This window comes from Cygnus olor, chromosome 14, assembly GCF_009769625.2.
Source record: "Cygnus olor isolate bCygOlo1 chromosome 14, bCygOlo1.pri.v2, whole genome shotgun sequence".
Lineage (NCBI taxonomy): Eukaryota > Metazoa > Chordata > Aves > Anseriformes > Anatidae > Cygnus > Cygnus olor.
Window position 1 is genome coordinate 14,668,604 of NC_049182.1, and position 21,860 is coordinate 14,690,463.

At 44.1% G+C, this 21,860-nt stretch overlaps 1 protein-coding gene across 4 annotated transcripts in view; it reads right to left on the reverse strand.

Moving 5' to 3' along the window:
* Positions 1-21,860, reverse strand: part of KCNIP1 (potassium voltage-gated channel interacting protein 1) — a 376,078-nt gene that overhangs the window by 316,819 nt on the left and 37,399 nt on the right. The gene's annotated exons all lie outside the window — the stretch shown is intronic.

The window sequence follows — 21,860 nt, forward strand, 5'->3', positions numbered from 1 at the left end:
CCTCCTTCCTAAAGGGCTTAGGAAAACACCAAAAAAAGCAGCTGAGCAGCCTGATGAGTGGTGATTGCGACTCATTTTCCACCACTCTGAGCTATAGATGCATTTAGGCAGACCACCGTAACTGAAGGTAAGGGAGCGTTTCCATGTATTTTTCTCTGCACCTCCCTTCTTACAGATCCCGTTCCTAAGAACCCCAAATTCCAGGGGGATTTCAGCCTGAGCAGAGCCAGTAGCAGGTTCAGCAGCAGTCACTGCAGGTCTGGAGGGGACAGACCCCAGCATCACCTTCCAGGAGGGCAGGGAGAAGGCAGGGCTGCGCTGCTTCTCCTCCCTCACCTGCAAGCCACCCACAGGATGTACAACCTGGTACAACTACGTCTTCCACGTAGAGCGTGTTTAAAGAAAGAAAACCACCACAAGCAGCATTGTGACTGATGACCCTGTTACCCATCGGTGGGTGTTATTAAGCAGAGCACACTGTCCCCCTGGTTTCCTGACTGAAGCAAGAATCACAGAATCACAGAATCATCTAGGTTGGAAGAGACCTCCAAGATCATCTAGTCCAACCTCTGACCTACCACTACCAAGTCCTCCACTAAACCATATCACTAAGCTCTACATCTAAACGTCTTTTAAAGACCTTCAGGGATGGTGACTCAACCACTTCCATGGGCAGCCCATTCCAATGCCTAACAACCCTTTCGGTAAAGAAGTTCATCCTAATATCCAACCTAAACCTCCCCTGGTGCAGCTTTAGCCCATTCCCCCTCATCCTGTCACCAGGCACGTGGGAGAATAGACCAACCCCCACCTCGCTACAGCCTCCTTTAAGGCGATAAGGTCACCCCTGAGCCGCCTCTTCTCCAGGCTGAACAACCCCAGCTCCCTCAGCCGCTCCTCCTAAGACTTGTTCTCCAGACCCCTCACCAGCTTCGTTGCCCTTCTCTGGACTCTCTCGAGCACCTCCATGTCCTTCTTGTAGTGAGGGGCCCAAAACTGAACACAGTACTCGAGGTGCGGCCTCACCAGAGCCGAGTACAGGGGGACAATCACTTCCCTAGCCCTGCTGCCCACACTGTTTCTTATGCAAGCCAGGATGCTGTTGGCCTTCCTGGCCACAGAACCCTGTGGAGAAGATTTTTGCTGGGCTACCCAACAGAGCTGGGACCAAGCACCCGGACGTGAGCTCACCTCACTGCTGGCCCCAGCAAACGACCTGGCATGAGTCACTTGCTCCCACGCACTGACCACACACGCACCTGAGCAGCAGAGGTGGCAGCAGTGAACACAGTGCACACAGGCTTACCGGAGCAACCTGCACTCCGCATTGGCCCTGCAACAACAGCACAGAGACAAAGGACAACTGGAGATGGGCTCACGAAGACAGTGCCACTTCCTCAAGGAACCTAGCCCTGGGTCACTGAAGCCCACGTAACAGCATCTTCTCCACTAATCGTCCTGGCTGGTACCCCTATCATGCTGTGCTTGTGTCGTCTGCTGCAAACAAATGCAGTTATACAGAACAAGCCGAAGCAATGTAATAAAAATAGCTAGAAAGCTCAAAAACAAAGAAATGAAGTTAAATACATTAAGTGAACGCCCTTTTGATGTTTTACTCGAAGGCATTGATCTGTTTGCTACTAATACAGATATACTGCCGCATGCAAAGGCATGTGGTTTGGTGACATTTCGAAAGAAAAATATTTGAAGTGCAAAAGAAAGATTATCTTCACATGCCTTAGATATGAGCAGACAGAAGTGTAAATAAGCAATGATAAAATTTGCAAACAATGTCTCAGGGTACTAACACAGACCTGTAGCTGAGCACTCACTTGGCACTTCTCTGTAATAAACTAAAAAAGCAGGCGACCCTTTCAAATATCATTTGAGATTTACTGTTTTAAGTTACTACTCAGTGTTTTAATGCACGCTAAAGCCAAGTTTTTGAAAAGCACAAGAGTATACCCAACTTTTTTTTAATGCTTTCACTGGTCTGGTAAAAAGTAGTCACATTGTAATGGGTAAACACAGCTCCATAAAGCAGTACCACTGAAGTCATTTACAGCATCCTCCAGATTTGCATGCTTTCCTACACATAACTCTTAATGCATACAAAATTACACCTTCAATTATAGCTGCTGTTCAACAACTCCTTGGTTTAACATTAAGTAAGAAGTCAATTTATAGCATCGAATGCAAGATTTCAACAGAAGCTTCGAGTCTGGGCAACAGACTCTCCAGATGGTTAAGAATGCTGCAATCTGAGACTGAGACAAAAAACGCTTGGATTTTAAAGCTTGTTTCCTGGTTATTTGCACTTTCTTGCATCCAAGCAGCAACATTTCCTTGTGGCTTCAGTTTTAACTTCCGTTGACACCTAGCTTTACTCCCCAGTTGCCATGCACAGTACTATTCCATAATATCAAGATTTCATCTGAACTACTTGAAATAATTCATTTAGTTCAAGGCAGTACAGTCACACTTAGGCTTCCATTCACCTCTCTAATTTTTATTCAAAGTATTTTTTTATCCATCTCAATTACTGCATGCATATTTCAGCAGAGACAGTGTTTTAAAGCCTCTGAACACAGAGATGTAAACTAATTTAGCCTGCATTATACCACTGATGTAATACTAAAACCTGAACGCTTCCTTTTTACAGAACTGAGATACTGATTTAAAAGACACTCAAACATAATGGTACACACCAATAAGATTAAAATTAAATTATAATTGAGTAAATATTTAAAAGGATATTTATGAGGCTCGCTGCTCAATTATGTACATCAGAGCTTCAGAGCAACACACTTTAATGGAGGTTTGTGCCCACAAACTGACAACTAGCCTATAGCTGAGGAACGAGTACATTCCCACAAGAAAATAATTAAAAAAAACTCATGTTGCTCATTTTTCCGCTCAGTGTGAGGCTGATCAGCAAAAAACAAGCTCAGTGCTTTAATAATTTTTTACCTTTGACACTTGTTTTAGAAGCAGAGTTAATCTATTTATTTTACATTTGGCTTGTTTCCTTGCACCAATATAAAATGCAATTTGTAAATATAAAAAATTCATACACAAAAACTAATTGTTATAAAAATTGTATTAAGCCTGAAAGCATTAATTCCGGACTTCAGTCGCTCGGCACGAGAGCAGTAGATGTTGCCTCCTTTTCAATTCTTTGAAATGTGCAAAGGAGCAGGAGCACATCTGGGCAATCCAGCCAAGTTGTTGGTTCGAACACCATGCAGACACATCACAGAACCACTGAATCTCCAAGTGGGAAGGGACCCACGAGGGTCACTGAGTCCAGCTCCTGAGTCCTCAAAGTATCACCCAAAAAAATCAGACCGTGTGTCTGAGATCATTGTCCAAACACTTCTTGAACTCTAATAGAATAAAGACTCAAAGGCAAACGCTTTAAAATTATTACTTAGGACACAAAAATTATTCTAGAATTTTTGATCAAAAAAAAGCTGGCATTTTTTATTTTTATGACAGAATAAACACAAAAATCTTGTCTATTTTTCAGATGAGGCTGTACATATTCTTCCTCGCTTTATTTTCGGTCACCGTGCCTGACTCCCGAAGTGGTGTCCATTCGCACCGCCCCTGTCCCAGACACCATGATACCTTGGCGCCCACCAGGCTCCCCATGCAAAGGCCTGGCAAGGCCAGCCTCACGTTTTGTGCCTGTAGGAGCCCACATCTGTGCATTTCTCACCAATTAAGGCAGACTAGCTGAAATGGGTGCAGAAGAGCAAGACAGATTTTGCCCAAAGGCCTCCCCAGCTCTGCCCCTAATGGCAGGCGTTCATACCAGGCCATGCCGCAGGGCCCGACTCGCCGAGGAGACCCTGGAGCCGCAGGCCACACGCTCGTGGTGCCTGTACATCTTCACAGTGGTGTTTCAACACATTTTACCGACAGCAATTTCCTCCTACAAGGAGGGGCTGTGGGACTGTTGCTAGACATGCTAAGGAGAAAGCCAACACCAGACAGACCCAGGAGCTGGTTTGTCCTTCATCTCCTAAAGACGACAAAGCACATGCACAGCTTGCTTCCCAGAGCAGCACTGGGTGCTGAAGAGTCTCTGATCCAAGCACATGAAGGCAGGTGAAAGCCAGGATAATATTCCTTTTCCTTTCTACAGAGGTTAATCCTGCTACCAGGAAGCCTGGCTTCAGAGCAGGCCTGGATTCCTGTTTGACGGGGCCTGAGCAAGACGGAGGTTTTTGTTAGCCAGTCAGGTGAGGGGTATGCACACATTCTGCAATGTAAGACAAGGAGAGTGGTTCTGACATCTCACTGGAACTCTCACACAACAGAGGATGAATTTATCTGGACAATTTTGACAGATTAATGCCACGTCTTCTATGTAAGAACAGCCCAATACATTTACACTATCCTTGCTGTCTCCAGCACCGTGTTGATGGCTCAGATAATATATTCTGCCAGTTCTCTGTTTATTTTTCCAACACTTAACCAGCCAGACTGCTGGACCTCATCGCCTCGTGACATCCTTCATTGCTGGAAAACTGGGTGGGGGAACAACCAACCAAACACAAAACACACACACACACACACAAAAAAAAACCCACCACTGTTTTGCCTCTTTTGAAGCATGAGTGGAGGTTCCACCTGGTTCCATCACCTGCCAGGACACCCAGCTGAAAGACATGTTTGTGTCTTACACACTCGGCTGGTCACATTGCTGTGTCAAGCCTGCCGCAAGTTACCTTCGTTCCTACCAACACCTATACAACTACCACAGGAGACAACAACAGCCTTGTTCTCATTATTTTATAACTTTTGAAGGTGGATATATACTAAATTTATGTTTTATTTCATAATTTTCATTTCTAACAGCACATGCTTTAATATTGCTTAGGACAGTAAATTTTCCCAACATACACAGAATCTCAAATTGATCCTGTTGAAAGTACCTGAATAAGAAAATAACTGTACATCATACATAACATACTTGGATGTCCATGTGCTTACTAGAATACTAATATTAGAAAAAAAGGGAATAAATGAAACTTTATTATCATCATCTTTGTGAAGGATTGTCCTTGCTTGGAGTCCTGGGAACTCTTGAGTAAGCTCATAATCCTCTCAATATTATCTGTGTGCACGTGGAAAAGACACTCATCCTTTACCAATTCTGACATCCAGATTTTTTTCCTTTAATAAATACTCATCATTATTTCCTTCACTTCTTTTAACTGGTGACTGGGTTTCTCAACCCAAATCCCCAACGAAACTATGACACTTTCTTAGGATGTTCAGTCCCACAGCACACTGCCACCACTCTAGATATTTCGATTTCGTGTTGCTTGCTGCTCTTCCTGCCCTGCCAGCAGCTGCAAGCAGGCACGGCATGGCACAGCCTTTGGAGGTCTGCTTCCTGAGAAACCAGGCAACAGCACTGCCACGTTAGCCATCGTCTTCTTTCCTGATTAAAAAGCCCTGCAACCCCACAGAGCTAAGCAACCAGGCACAGCACCTCCCTGATGCCGCTGTGCTGTTCCAGTTGTGAGGCAAAGCAAGCTACAGCTGACACGGGTTTTGCAGCTGCCCCACTGCACCAGGGGCATCTCAGGTCGGGAGCAACAGCTCCTTGCTTGTGGGCAATCCATTGCCATTCAGCGATCTCCAGTATTTGTAACAGTCAATGAAATTTAAAAACTGAAGGCCAGGTGAAGTAAAATCTAATGCTTCCCAGACCATACAGCTTGTTGGGTAAAATGGAAGACCACAGATGGGTGGCCTGCAATCATTAAATACTACTATTCCTAAAACACAGAGAGCCATATTTTGGCATAAAGAATAGCATTGCTTGTATGAAGCAAAATCAGCCAAGTTCAACTCCAAAACAAAAGACAATGGGATGGACACCCCACCACGCTGAGAGCTCGGCCGCTGTGCGCAGGCACACGCTGGTCACCCTCACCACCCTCTGCAGCTGGGACCCCTCCGTGTCCTGCTCAACTCCCTCAGCCCCGCTCATCGCTTAGCATTATGCTTCCTTTCTACCAACTCATCTGCTGACTTTTCTCTCTGCTTGCTTAAAAAGGACAGGAGAAAGCTAGGCATGTTTTCCCATATGTAGATACTGACAAATACACCTCGCTGCAGAAAGATCTTTTTTTTTGCTCCTTTTGATCCTCAGTAGGTAAATTGTTCTTAGAAATAAAGTGCCAATGTAATTAGATGAGACTAATTTTGGAAGTGCGGGCTACTTTACTGAAAAATCTTTCTCAAGTAACACAGGTAGTTAAAATAACAGCAATTAAATTCGCGTGAACCAAATCAGAGAGCTCAAGCTTAAAAAATGCAAGTCAAAATATTCAACAACTTTGTTATACAGGCAAGTATTATGTACTCAATTCAGAGGCTAACCTAGCTTCAGTGTTAAAAGCTGTAAATTTTGCAGTTCCAGATCAGTGAGCAACATCCTGACTACAAGAAACTGTGCAGGTTTTTCCTCTTTAAGATGTTTTTGGTTTGAAACGCCTTGTCAGAGAGGCTGTAACAAGATTCCCAAGATTTGAGAGAGCAAACAATTTTTGCATCCCCTTTGTGCTGAAAGGACCTGGTGCTTTCACAGAATAACTTGGCTCCTTACTTATATCTACACCGAATACAAATTGTCACATAAAAGTCCAAATTGTGGGGATTAAAGAAATAAGAATTTCACAAAAATGTTACATGGAGCAGCCTGCTTAGGGAGGCGCAGTCTCAAAACAATATGACAAAGAACGTCTCCCACGTGGAAACATGAGTAGTGTAATAGGAAAACCAAGAACAAAACAGAATAAACTAATGTGAGATCTGCAGAGTGCAGCAGGTGTTTACACATCTAAGACTGATTTTGTGTCATTGGTATCCATTAAAAAGAGGCACGGTGCTCTTTGCGGAGGATGTGTTACCAGAAAACAATCCCCAGGCAGTGCGAAGAAAACGTTTGCTGATTTCAGAAGAGGAAGAAAAAATGCAAGAGAAGTGGAGGCAGGGGGAAAGGAGGAAAACAATGCCAACAGAAACAACACTAAGTTCTCTCTCAGCATTCTTATGGAAAAGGTAGCTGCAATACCAAACAATAATTCTGATTAATATTAAACGTGCAACTTTCACAAGCAAGCTTCTTGAGCTTAACTGACAGGCAAATTCATCTTAGTAATAAAAAGGTCTATACATCACTTCCTGAAACTGCTGAAATTTGAAAGCAGCTTCTTCAAATTAACATCAATTAATGACCATAAATAATTAAATAGTAAAACAAATTATGGGCCAAGTCTCCGCAGACTCCGTTTTGCACTGACGGACCAAAGATCTTTAAAACCAGTTTAATGTAAAGAACTTCAGCGTCCCTTTTTTCCTTCATTTCTGAAGAGAGCAATGGCAGAGAATAAAAATTGTATGCATGCTCAACTGCTGCATTTCAGCAAAAAGGAGTTTCACAAGTACAAGTTTCAGAAGTACAGCTGCCCTGCACTGAGGCTAATAACTTAAGCACAACAAATGGGTTAAAAAACACAATCATGAAAAAACGTTCCCAGTTTTGTGGAGCTGTTTCACGGATCCTGCTCCATCCTAAAGGCTCTTTCCAACCACCTCCACCATCTCAGAAGAAACCAGAAAAGAACATTTTGCTGACCGCAGCCCGCGTGGGCAGCCCTTTCTGTGCTGGAGGCCAGGAGGAATACCACCTACCACCCCAACGAGTGCTAATGTCCCCACTGCCTAAAACTGCACCAGGTCATCAAGGCAAGCCAAGACTCTGAGCAGCCTTCAGCGGGATCGCACCACCTCCAGCTCATTAGACATTCCTCGAGCATCTGAGAGCCTGGGACGAATGCAATTTTTGTTATATAAGGGTTTCTGGGGAATTTTCCCTGCCAGCACAACCTCATAGCTTAGCATCCTCAGCACAAAAAGTCACAGCTACCGACTAATCCTGTTCACTGCGAATCATATTTATACAACATTTACACCATCTTCCCTTCCTCCCAATCAATGTATTTACAAAAGGAAAGTAAGGAGGTATCTGTACTATGCTAGAACTCATACAGCTCCAGCCAAACCAATCCATCCTCTTGTACACTCTCTTCTGTAACATCCTTTATGTAATAAGTTTTCAAAGATTAAAGAATACTTTATTTAAAAAAAAAAAGAATACAAGCACCATGGACTCTGATCTTCTGCAGTGCAAGCTGTCACCAAGTACCTGGAATCCTTCACTGCTGGTAAATCCCCCCTTTCAGCTGAGGACCAGAGCTGCTAATCCCTGACATCAAGGCAAACGCGTTCACCCCGGTGATAGGAGCCAACCAGCTTTAAAGACCCCATAACCAACTCAAGTGACCGTGACAGTAATTTATAATCCTAGTGGCACAGATTCATTTAGCAGCCCAGGTGGCAAGGGGCAAAGAACAATTTCTGTGTTTTTTTTTTGTTTGGTTGTTTGTTTTCCCCATATTTAAACCCATTTTTTAAGGGACAGCAAGTATCAGTGTAATACGGATAAGATACCTGAAGTCTTGACTGTGTTCACAGAAACATACTGTGCTTCCCAAATCCAAAAGGCTCTGTGCTACTCTAAATACAAAATACCAAATATAAGCAGATATCCTAATTTTCCTATAGTGGTTGCCAGTGTCTGTGCGTTTTCCTCATCCTACCTTACTTTTTAAGCCACTTAGGATGTGCCCTTCTTAATCATTGATAAAATACCATCAGCATCCCTCAGCAAACCTAGTATTTTGATTTCCTGCTTCATCCTCATGAAAGAAGCTATTTTGGCCCAGTAAATTTCAACCTGCAAGTCAAGAATATGCCTACAAAACAGGAGGAATTCAAAACTGGGGTCACAGTTTCTCAGGAAAGAATTTGAAACAGTAAGTGTGGAAAAAAAAAAAGATTTTCATAAAGTAGTGTTTTGCTATTTGCACTTCGGAAAAAAACACACAGAGTATTCACAAAACTCAGATTTTTGTCCTAAATAGGTTTTAAACACGCAGCTTTACTATTTCCTCAAAAATAATACAGACCTTTTAAGCAGACAGTGTAAACCTAAATATCAGTTAGGATTTGCTACTAGCAGACATCTGTACAAGAGACCAGTCCCATTCACTGTGAACAAAGATTTTATCTCCAGTTAACCACAGGTTATCCTCAAAACTGGGTTCCCTTGTTCAGCTGAGGGTACCTGGCAATAGCTGTGCTTATCCTGCCGTTACAGAGGCCACATGGGTAACAGACAGACTTTCCACCAGCTTACTTAGCAGGCAGTGTGCTTTGCAATTGAAGCAATTAATGAGAGAAGCCAAATTCAAAAGGTTCAACAAATCAAGACAATTCCTGATTTCACACTGCTGCCCCCATTCCAGAGTCCAGATAAACCCGACAGGCCCAACATGTCCCAGAAGGTTTAGCTCTGTGGCACAGCAGAAGCAGAGAAGGATCAGGTACGCGCGCTAAGCCCTGGACCAGATGGAGTGATGGATGACAAAGAAGTTTTTAAGTATTTCAGCTCCTTATCTACCTCTTTGCAGTATACTGGGGAATAAAAATCAAAAAAGCATCCATTTCCAAAAGCCGTTCGCAGGCTTAGAGATAAGCAAAGCTCAGTGAGGGGTGTGATCCGAACACGTACTTATGGAAACATCGGCTTTCAACAGTGTCTTATGACAAATTTTGATTCCTGTTACTAATCTTCCTAGCCAGATATCATCCCCACAGAGTCCTGATTACTGCGCTCCACAGCTGTCACAGGCATGAAAAAGGAAGCACGAATACTGTTGTTCATTTCTTCTGATCTTCCTTATCATCCTCTATTTCCCTCTCGAAGTAAACTCTTTTCTCATAATTTTTCTTCTTTCCTGTTGTTCTTTTTCCATTGGTCTTCTTTCTGTTTCTTGGTAGAATAGACAGTGGTTGTAATGACATAGCAGAAAAACACTTGAATCAAAAACATGCTTCGGCCATTCCAGCTCCCCTATAGCAACAAGTCCTAGCAGTTAAATTCAGCACGGCAAGTGTTCATCCACCCTCACAGATAAATACTTAAAAACAATCTATCATTAGAGACACCACAATCCACAAAGGAAAGAAAAAAAAAAAGCCCCTAAACATGGCTGCCAGCAGAAGACAGCAACCATGTGCCCTGGTTTGAAGCCTGTTGTCATCAGAGAGAGGAGGCGGCTGAGCAGCACCCACACATACATTATTCCAGTATGGAAGCCATCCTTCACCTCTCGGGTTTAGATTCTGCAGACTAATGCTCTTTGGGTTTAAGACATTTGATATTAGAGAAAGGCATCGCAGCACATTTACTTGGAAGCCTTCGCATAAGACCACCGGCAGGCTCAGAGGGCATAGCACGCACCAGCAACATCTCAGGCCTGCCCTGGAGCCATCACCCCTTTTACAACTTGAGCACATGTATTTTTTTTGTTGAACTACTATGCTAAATGTAAGACCATCTTCCACATGCTGATACCTTTTGTCTGCAAAGGGTGTTGCTTCTCAAAATTCTCTAGGCCTTATTACTCTATGCCAAAAGCACCAATTCTTGCTGTCTCTCACAAGCCTGTTTCTGGTGTTTTCAGCATCCCCCTAAAATGCTGTATGAAGCAGTGGGTGCTGGAGATCTCACACTGTTTTCAGTCAAGATAATTTCAAGAAGCATCACAAGCTTTGGTCTATTTTCACTTGGGCCACTGTCGCCAGGAAAAGCATCACTCTTTCCTCCACTTCTCCTTCCCTTTTTAAAAACTGACCACTCTTCAGAACTGCAGCAAAACAACAGCAGTTCAAAGTCATTACGCATGTCACATGGGCAAGGCCTGAAGATGATAAAGGACGTCAGGAAAAGCCAGCCAGCTGACAGTAAACAGCAACCTTGACTCCTGAGGTGGTAAGTGGGGGAAGACTCTGCTGGAGGGACTCAAAAGACTGACTTCAGTCTTAGAAGCAAGTCCAAAAAGCTCAGTGTGAATCTCCAGAAGGCTGCAATGTGAAAAACATGAGAGAAGACTACAGGAAGCCAGGATTTTTAGTGCAAAGCACACCACCTGTTTTGCCCCACAGATATGTCTGGCAGAGACCTCTCTTTGAGCTTGTAAGCCTAGTATCGGTGAATTTAAAGCTGAAGCAGTTAACTGCATCTGTCTGCTTGCCAACGCTTTGAAGAAGCCTTACTTTGTACACGCAAAGAGAAAAATAGGAGGAATTAGAAAACACTCTTCTTTCAGAGCACCTGCTGAGGGCACACGCTATTTTCTCAGCACCCACGCTCTCAGTAGAACATGAGGAAACTGGAAGGGGCTCTGATGCATCCCATGGTGACATAACGCAGGCCAACGCGGCAATATGTCAGGGCAGCAGGATGCCGCACCGTCACGAGGCCTTGGCATGCACGGGGTTCTGGTCCTTGTGCCATTTCCCCTCCCAAACACCAACCCAAGGAACACAGCCAGAGTCCAGCTTTTTAACAGTTTAGATACATTTGCTTTTTGGTCTGTGAAAGAAAGCTGTGGGGCATCATATGAGAAACTCATGCCATTTTCTTATTTTAGGCATCAAAGAGATCTCACCAGGTGAACAACATGCAGACAGGTGCTGCAGGCTCTGAACTATGAGCACAAATTGTAACTGTCTTTTTATCCAAGTTTCAATTATATTCATTTATGGATCATTTTGCCAACTTGCACTTGGCTGTAAAATCCTACAAGAAGTTTGCAAACCCTGCAAAATCTCTGCTAAAAGTCTCTCGCCTGTTCCCAAGGATAGACACCTGCCAGTATGCCCAGACTTTGAAGAGGTTTTGGCTAGCATGTCCGGAGTTATTTCCAAAATATTTTACTGAAGAAACTATGGAGATGTTCCCACATGCAGCTGTTACCCTGGCATAATTACCCTTGCAGAAACTGATCTTGTGAATTCAACTGCAAGACATAAAACACTTGATGCAAAGGGCACCTTATACACACAGCTATTTGTATGTGGCAAAAAGGACGATCATACACAGGAAGCTCACACTACTTCTTGCATCTACCGTGTCAGCGCTAGCAATCCATACGTAAGCTTTTTGGAGAGCATCGGCATCACAGGCAGGGTGGGGGAAGTAACATAATATATTATGGCTCTCATTTCCATAACGAGCCTGATTAGCCTCCAACAATTACTGTATCAGTAATACCCGATGATAATTTTCAGTACGAGAACCTCATTACCTCCCACAGAAAAACAGACAGCAGCCTTCTTTTATCTTGTCAGGGGGAACCTGGGCACTGGGGCCAAATTCTAACCACATATATGAATTATCTCATGGTACACCAGATGCACGTGGTCTGTCCCCTCCCATTCACTACCCTTTGAGCTTCTCTGTAAGTCAGAAAGTTACCTGTACTCAGCTGGAGAAAAGACGCTGCAGACACTGATCTACTGGAGCACTGGCTTGGTTCCCCCAGTTTCTCTTAGCCACTTTTCAGCAAACCAGGCACTGCAAGAAATATTGCAGCTACAGATTCTTCTTTTTGTCAGAATCCCGCTTTAGCTGATCACACCAAGTTTCAAATAATCCCGCTGAAGGTCTGCGCAGTCAGCACAACTCCTGCTGCCACTGAAGCCAAGTTGTGAAAGTTCCAGTTGGTCGAGTCCAGGGAGACTAACATTCTGCTTTACACGTAGTATTCATCCACCCTTATAGATGAATGCTTAAAAACAATCCAACTATCATTAGAGACACCACCACCCACCAAAATAAAAATCAGGAGCACTGTCTTGAGGGTTGGTTCAAAGCTTACCACAGCAGCACCCCCATTCACACGCTTTCCCCATGGATACTGCAGTGCTTCTTAACTGGTGGCACACAAAGTTCAGGCAGCAGTTTTTACCCTTTTTTGAAAAGAAGCTCTTTCACTTGAAAATCGAATGGGAAAAGCAGCAGACTGAAAGAACCTGAGGGAGATAAAATAATTTCGCTTAGAACAATGAAATCCAAGGGGAACGCAGAACTGCTGAGCAAGTACAAAGGGAGATAACAAAGATTAAACCTCGCCACTGTTTGTGCCCTAAAGTAGCGAGCCGTAACATTTCATCAAGAGGCTTTCGAATCCTGTAAAATGTTTCAGAAGTTCCCAGTAAAGTGCATAGCACTGTTAATGAAGCTCACTAATGAAGGGCTAGAGTTTATAAGCTCAGTTTCCACCCAAATGAGACCAGTAAAAATTTAAAATAAAATTTTGTGTTTTCCTAAGTCATTGTTAGGCTCCATTGATAATTAGCCATGTACAAACACTTGATAATTTAGTGTGCAGGCTGAAAAAATATATTTGATTTGGATTTATTTGCCAAGCCCAAACAAAAAAAGAATATTTTTCTTAATTCAAAGCAAAGTTTTGGACAGAGGCCTTGCAGGTTCACCTCCCAAGTCCACACACATCCTCCTATTCCCTTCAGTTTTACAACATGACAGACAAGCACCTCTGAATTTCTCATTCATGCTGGAGCTTTTCTACTTCACACACAAATAAACCCATGAAAGAAAACAATACGCTCTCAGGAAAGAGGAAAGTATCCATATTCTGAGCCCAGATCATTGATTTGAGGCTGGGGATGGGCAGTCTCTAGTCCCTTCTCGAAGGCATCTCTACTTTATATAACAAAAAAGCTCCCCTAGGGACCCTGGAAGGGGTAAGATATTCCAGCAGATTCTATAGCACAAAGGCAAGAGAAGTGTTCTAAAGTTTTGGTTCCAACATTTTCTAGCAAATCAGAGCTTTGGCTTAAAGCTGTTCATCATATATTCCTGCTTACTCTTCCCCAATTACAGTGCCATAGCATCCAAAAGAGACTGAGAAGACCAAGAGCAAATTTTTAGTGTTCAGCTCCTTTGCCCTGCAAGCAAAAGGAAATACAGACTATCGGGATCCAATTCTTCAAGTACTTATTTTTAATGCAACAAACATCTCGCTCTGGACAGGTCTCTGCTCAGCTGCAAAGGTTCCCTCCTGCAAGCCGCTGTAGTGAGCAAATGGATCTATAAAAGGAGGCTACAAACTGTGAGCATCAGCACTCGCTGCATTTCAGATCAGGGAAAAAAATTCTACCTGGATTTAGCAGAATAGAAGCAATATCCTTACTGTAGTCACACTTGCATTCATGGTTAAGAATGGTAAATCAGAGAGAAGAAATCCCACCAGGACCTGGGTCAGACATCCCTCTCAGAGAGGCTTGTTGAACACGCCCAGCCCTCCAGCTGCCCTCTGGAGAGCAGAACATCCCTTCCTGAAGGAACAGACATGCCGAACATTTAGGCTGTGACCATTCAGTAATTCTCTCACTTTAAAATCAAGCAGAAAGCCAAATCATACCTCCTAAACGGAGCACTCATTCCTTTCCCTCCTAGCAAAGCCTCCCGGTATTGCAGAACCTTCTCCTGTACTAGTGCCAGTTCCTGTGGATAGCAGGATGCACAAACATCAATTTCTGTGGATGATCACAGGTTTCTGTCTTGGTTCATCATCCTTTCCTTCTTGCAACAGTGCAAGGTCAGCAGCAATAACACAGAAACCAAGAAACTAGAAACCAGAAGTGGTAGCCACATGGTCCAGGGGAGAAACGTACAGTTAAAGTAAGGAAAGCTGACGATTACAGAGTGAGGTCTGCTGGTTTCTTCTCTCTGCAAAGCTAATCAGTGCTATTTCCTCTAGCAGCAACATTGCTATCCTCATCTTTGAAGTGTGACAAACTCGGACCAAGATGATTGGAAAAAATAAATCCAATGTCAATTGATTTTCTCTACATTTACATATAATTGTTGACAGGAGAAGTCACCTTTTTATTGGTGAAAAAGAAGGCAATGTATTCTAACTGAACCTGTGCAACCTAAATCAAACCTATGCTGGTATATACTCAAACCTCCCTTTTAGGGACAAGCTGGGTAAGAACTCCAGGTGTCAGCTGCTTGTGTACAAATATAGCTTATTTATATATTTCCAGTAGAGTACACATCCTAAGGGCCAAGAATATTTTATTTTTAGGTTTTCTTCCTCTTTTCTCTTTGGGAAACTTAAATATGCACACACAACTCTGCTAGTAGGCTCTCTTTAGCAGAGTGTGAGAGTGTTAGTATTTCCATCAGCTCATTTGTCCCTTGTCCGAGATGCAAACACGTCCCCGTGGCACCAGAGCTACTTGCATTGCCAGTTTCATGCCACCAGGACGCCACAGTGCCAAGATGCTGCTCCAACAGAAACAGCCCTGTGGCACAAGTGGGGGCAGAAACGGCCCTGAAGTGACCAAGCATCACAGCAGCTTTCCTCTTTGCCTGCCCCAAAGAACTGCTCCTCTTGCCCAGTGTCTGGGCCTTAAGACTTGATAACCTTAGTCTTTAGTTATCAATTAAAAAAAAAAAAAAGTAATAAAATTGTGCCAGAATCATAAAGACCAAGATTACAGAATAAAAAGACTTCCAACCCAGTAGTGTGACCAGCAGGAAAAGTTGGGGAAGGTGGAAAATAACCTCAATTTCTGCCTCTGTTCTGTCCAGATAGGAAGTTAGGGCTTCTGATGTCTGAAAAAGACCATTGCCCATCAATTCTCCTCCCCAAATTCCTGCCACTTCTCCCTCCAGCTCTCCCCTCCTGCACTCCACACACGCAGCAGCTGAGGCTTTTATTTCCATGTGGCCCAGCAAGCTTCAGCCAGCACAGCTGCCAAACTCCACACAGCTCCGTGCCCTTCAGCTGCCACCCCACACAGGCACCCTTCAGCTGGCACCCAGAGCCGAGGCGCTGCGGCAGCATCCTGCACGCCTCCTCCCGTGCACAGGCAAACCCGATGGCCTCTGCCACTCGGTGAGTTTGTAATCACAGCAGAAGCAGTTTCATAAGCCCGCAATGTATCTGCAGTTAGCTTCTAGGGGCAGCGCTACTTGGAAATGGATTAAAATTCCCCAGGTATAGGAAAAGCTAAAAGTAATTGTGTTACTTTCATGAAAAGTGTACAGCAAAGCACATAAAACGCCTAGATATTGGGACTGTGCTCCAACAGAAAATTTAACCGCTTTAGGGAACACAAGATCAATGCTATTATTTATAGATGACAATCTTCCTTACAGTAACCCTCTGCAACAAAAGAATAATATTAAGGAAAGGAAGCTTTCCTTATATCAGTCTGAACTTTGGCAAAAGAAAGAAAACATTGTGAACTTTTCCCTATAGAACAGGTGTGATGTAGAAACAAAGGACATTTCATATTACATTTCCCTTTTTTTTTTTTTTTTTTTAAATCCTGCCTTTAAGCAATTTAATTCTGGGAAAAAAAGAAGCAACACTGCCCTTTCCAATGCTGTGTTTTGCATCTTCTTTCTGGAGGGAGAGTAACTGACAGCAGGAAGGGCTTGATACCCTTACAGGACTGGGTTTGGAGAGCACGGGCAGCCAAAGGTGAGTGCCTCACCTCTCAACCTCCCATTCCCAATGCAGGTGAGCAGGCAAGTGGTGTCCCTGCGTGGGCACAGCAGGGAGGCAGGACCCACCTTGCCCCAGGCAGCAGCAGCACACTGAGGAGCCGAGCTTCCAGCAAGGGAACAGCTTCGGGGTTTGGACATGCAACACGAGGCTCTTCAAACCGGGGGATTTCAACAGGCATCTCATGTGAACCCTACCAGCTGATTCAAAGTATTATTTGATAGGCAACAACAAACAACATAGTCCACTATTTAAGTATGGCATATGCTTGTACAAAAGTTACCGATATCCAGGCTCCCCAAAACACAGGGGTTATCCCCCAAGCCAGAAAAAAAAATAAAATTCTTTACAACCCGCTATAACAAGATTGCCTGATGTCCAGAACTTAAGCAGCAAATTAATTGTTCAAATGACACTAAATTTGATTAACTTAAGGCAGTTGTTTCTAAATCGCATGGGCAATTTCCAGAGCCTGTTGGACTGCACATAGCTATGGTGTTCTCTGGGTTGTGTTGGACAGAAGTACCAGACCTCTGCTTCAGTACGAATAGTGAAAAGAAGGAAGTCATAATAGCCACCTTCTGATCTCTTCTGCTATGCAGTACCATGCAATTCTGTTCAGAAATGACATTGTCATCGGCTAACTTACCACCACAAACTGTTGTGTCTAAGTATCTTCTTCTGTTAAAGGTTCTTTACATTCTTCCTCTTTTCCACTTGTGTTTTTGTCACTTGGAGCACTATAAAATACATGGGAAAAAAGCAATTTTCCTTTCATTGGGCCACTACATACTGAATTATATGCAGCTAATATGGTGAGTACCTTCCATTATTCCATTAAGCAATTACATTTCATTAATCTATTTGGCCTTAGGACAGTAAGAACGGATATATCGTTGCCATTCTATAGATAAGGAGTTCAAAGCCCTTCTTTCAGATATAGTACCAACACTGAACACAAGAAATAACCACAAGTTACCCATTTTACTGCAGCAATCAGCTTCAGAGCTGGCAGCAGAGACCATTAGCACCAACTGCCAGTCAGCCCTCCATCCCACCTTGGAGGAGCATCACGTACCCTATGCACCATGCTTTATGGTACCGGAGAGTTGCTGCAAGAAGTTCACAAGTTCAGGAAAGGTCTTGCACTTGTGCCACGTCAGTTAACTTAAGCACGAGGAGCTGGTCATGAGCCTGTGCTCCCAGCTGCTTCTCTTTCCCTGGGGGCAGATTCTGGTCTGTCTTCACGGAAAGCTCCCATCAGCATCTAGTATGCTAACCACAGGCGTTATGTGCCTGCGACACACTTTCAAACAACAGCAACACCAGGTCCAGACCATGCTGAGAACATGTTATTCACATTTGCTCATGACTGTCACTGCAGCCAGGTACAGTACAGTGGGACTGTGACAGTGACAGGAGCCAGGTCCTTGGGCCCATCCTGACTTTCCTTCATCAATAACTTCCATTTCCTTTTTTTTTTTTTTTTTTGGGGGGAGGGGGTTGCAGAATTGGATTGTTTTTCTTTGTTTCTTGCTATTGAAGCTCCTCTATCAGAGTAATGCTATTAAGAACTGATTACACATGCAAGATCCAAACTGAGAAAAAAGCATATGCACTTACTCCCTGAATAAAATCCATACGTTTATTCTCTGAAATCCGTCAGCATCCATTCAGGAACAGTTAAGCATCTTCTCTGGCTTCAGTTTTGAGACAGTAGTAGAGTTTCAGAACTTGAAAGCGAAACAACATCCCCCCCAGCTTTACAACAGGCACAGCACTGCGCAAGGCGCCCACCAGGGCACAGCTGCCTTCCACTCGCTGATTCACCCCCAGCAAACAGCCACGACACTGAAGTGGGATGTCGAACAAATGATTCAAAATCCCTGCTTAAATATTTACAGACACGTTTGAGTACTGCTCCGAAAATGGTGAGTTACCAGCAAGTCTGACCGGCAGTCTGTTAATTTAGTTATTTAACAGGAGCAGCCAAGTTTAGGAACTTGGCCTGCATCTGACGGAGACGTGCCAATGCTTGGGACATCTCGCCCCTTCTCGCTCACATTGTTTTCAAGATGTGTCCGTTCCTTGTTCAAGAGCCACGGCTTCTCTTTATGATGCCCATTAAGAATGACAACGTACTACCCTATGAATACATTTCAATTAGGAAGGGGGAAGTTAATAACTTTGCAGTGCTTTCTGAAGATCCAAACAACTGTTCTCATTTCACAGTTCACTGATTCTTTAGAAGCAACAGAAAGTCCTGGAAATAAAATGGCAAAACTGATTAAACTGGCTCTGCCTTACAGCCATTAAATTTTTCTTATTCTCCAACATGAAAACAACCCATGTGGATGATCAGCTCAAAATGAGCAGATCTGACCAACTGAAAGAAATTTGTTTTCTATTTAACTCCTGAGCTGCTCCGTGTTAGAGCTAAAAGGGAGCTTACAGGTTGCAAACTCACGTCCCTTATTCCTGCCTATAGGCACTATTTATAAGTTGTGACTAGGACTTGCAGGCAGACCTACCCGCGAGTCTACCTGCTGCATATGACAGCCCCGTGTGACAGGTCACCTGCAGACACAAAGCAATTTATGAAACACCGCAGCAACAAACTGTTCTGTTCAGCAGCACGTGCAGTTGATCTAGGCTCTCTTGAATTTCCTCAAAGCTTCAGGCTCACAACAGAGTCAGTCCAGCCCCTTGGGAGGATTAACAGCCCTCTGCCCTGAAACACAGCCGGGATGGCTGGGCCCTAACAGACACAAAAAAAGAGATGGAATAAATCATTCGGCAATAAAGAGAGTGCACAAAGGACAAAGATGTGAGTACCCATTGCAGAGTAGTACAACAAATAAAAGCCAGAAGCTGTTTTCCCTGCCACTGCTGTAAGGTCTGCAGACCCCTTATATTTTTATTTTTATATTAAATTTTATATTTTTTATTTTTCTATTTTTTATTACAGAAGTTCAGTCCTTGTATGCTAACGTTTGTACAATTTCTCTTTCAGAGCTGTAAACTCATGCCTTCTCTCACGTTTTTTCTTCCACTAGCACTTGCAAAGAAAATAATTCCTCAGGAATATCTATCTTAATCCTCTTGGTCTGACAGCTTCTTACAGTTCTGGAGCTCTATTTTAAACGCAGATGCTTCACTAACTCACAGTCACCGCAGTTTTTTCAAGTCGATGCACTGCTTATTTTTAAAAAGAAACACAGGAAATCAACCCTCAAGTTTTGTTTATTTTTGCTTTAGCCCAAGGGTTTAATACATTAAAATACAGTAAGTGGGTTGCAAGACATTGACAAGAAACTTGTTCGCGTTCAAAATTGAGCATTGGCAGTTCCAGAAAGCATACCCCTGATAGTGTTTCTCTTCCTTTTTCTTCCCAAGCTATAATCAGGGAGTGAACACTAAAACAGCACCCCAAGCAAAGCTTGGGAAGGCCTCTTCAGTGTTTTTTTTGTTTGTTTGTTTTTAATCTTGGTTAGGAAAGAGGACTGCTGGCCTAAGCAGCCTCGGTTCCTTCTGCTGCCCGCACTGGGAGCCCTCTCAGGAGCGGTGCCCTCCTGGCAGCACCCCACATCCCCGCTCCTGGGCAGCGCATGGCCAGGAGGAACGGGGCAGTGCCAGACACACAGCTTGAAAATGAGCAGCAGAGGTGCTGCTCCAGCAGCAGATCCTCACCCAGGGCTGCAACTGGTCCCATGCTCCTTGAGACCAGGGAAACCCTGCCAGCAGCACACAGGCAAGCCCGTTCGGGGTGCCCCGCAGCATCTGCATGGCCAGGGAGCACCAGGGCAAAAGGGTCACCAGGATTGCTCCTCACCTCCTCAAGCAGCAAAAAAAATATTCGATGTGCTTCTAACACAACAAGGCTTATTTTAGACTAGCACAGAATTACAGTTCACGTTATACCAAACGTTTGGCTTGCATTGATACAGCTGTCACACACACACATCGCCCAGCACAGGACAGCAGCCTGCCAGATGTCCAAGTGCCAGCAGTGGGTATCAGCACAGCACCTCCCTTTAGCCCATGCACGTTGGGTTTGGGGGTTAGTTTGCAGGGACCCCTGAGAGCAAACGCAGCACGAGAGGCGAGGTGCAGCACCACACCTGGAGCGCTGCTTCCCTCCGTTCAAATGGAGCACCAGAGGTCTTCACACCAAGCCGGAGCACTAACACCACCTCCTTCGGTCACCGAGGAACTTCACAAATTGAATCTGTGCTTTGCCTGTGGAACGGTCCGTGTCAATTTTGCGGTGAAACTCCTTAGTGCAGCCGCTAAATACAGACCCACTACTGTACCGCGTAGATCTGTCAGCTGACTTAAGGACAGCAGGAGGAAACAGCCAGACCTGGACTCAGGAATGCAGGCAGCAGGGGTTACCCTGCTTTCTGCCTTGACTCCTGAATCAGGCAACCCAAAAATCACTCCTACAATTTCTCATTAAAAGCATGGCTTCTGCTTGAGCCAGAGCAAGCATCTTGGAAATATCCAGGCTGGTTTTCCAAGTATCAAACAAGGACAGAGAAGTCCACCAAACCAGATCACGTTTTAGCTGGAAATAACTTTTGTTCACAGGGCTTTTTTCCAAACTTCAAATGCCATTCTTCCAATTTTGCTACATCATTTCTCAAATATTAAAAAGTGACTACGATCATAAATCTTTCCAATCTAAATGATGCGAGCAGGCTTCATCTTACTTAGCTGTAAATGTCTAACTCAGTTATCTCAATCCAAGTTAGCTCTGTGTGCTCTCTTCTGCATCAGTAATAAAAAAAGGTAATTTGGGGGGGGGATTCATCTGTAAACTTCAGACAGCTTGAACTCTCTGAACACGCCAGCTTCCAATTTTTTATCAAAAGCAAACCTGAAAGACCAGCTTACGCTGAAACAGCTTTAATGACCAACTGCTCAGGTTTGGGGTGCACGGAAATCATCTCCCGCTGCTGCCCAAGTTTTTCTCTGTCTTCCCAGGTGAAAGTTAAGGAGTACTGCGGAAAGGTCAAAAAGGTTCACTGATGCTCATTATTTATTCTGGACACAGGAGATATCAGTATGTCCATTTGTTGCTTCCTGATGAACTAAAAAAGCCCCAAACTGATTGTGCATTTTAACTTCCTTGCTGGATTTCACAGCTGAGGGGAGCTTAGGCTGTTGCAGCAATGCTCCATTGGAAGTCACCCTGCAGGGGCCCTTCCTTGGGCATGGGTGACACAGTGACACGTGCGCTGCTTCCCAGCATCCATCCACCAGCCCGCCCCAGCACTTCTCACCTTTCTCTGTTAATCACCAATACTTCCAGGAAGCAACCTGCGCCTTTGGGAACACAACCGAACCCCAGGGGTGAACTCTCGGGGCCCTACAGGA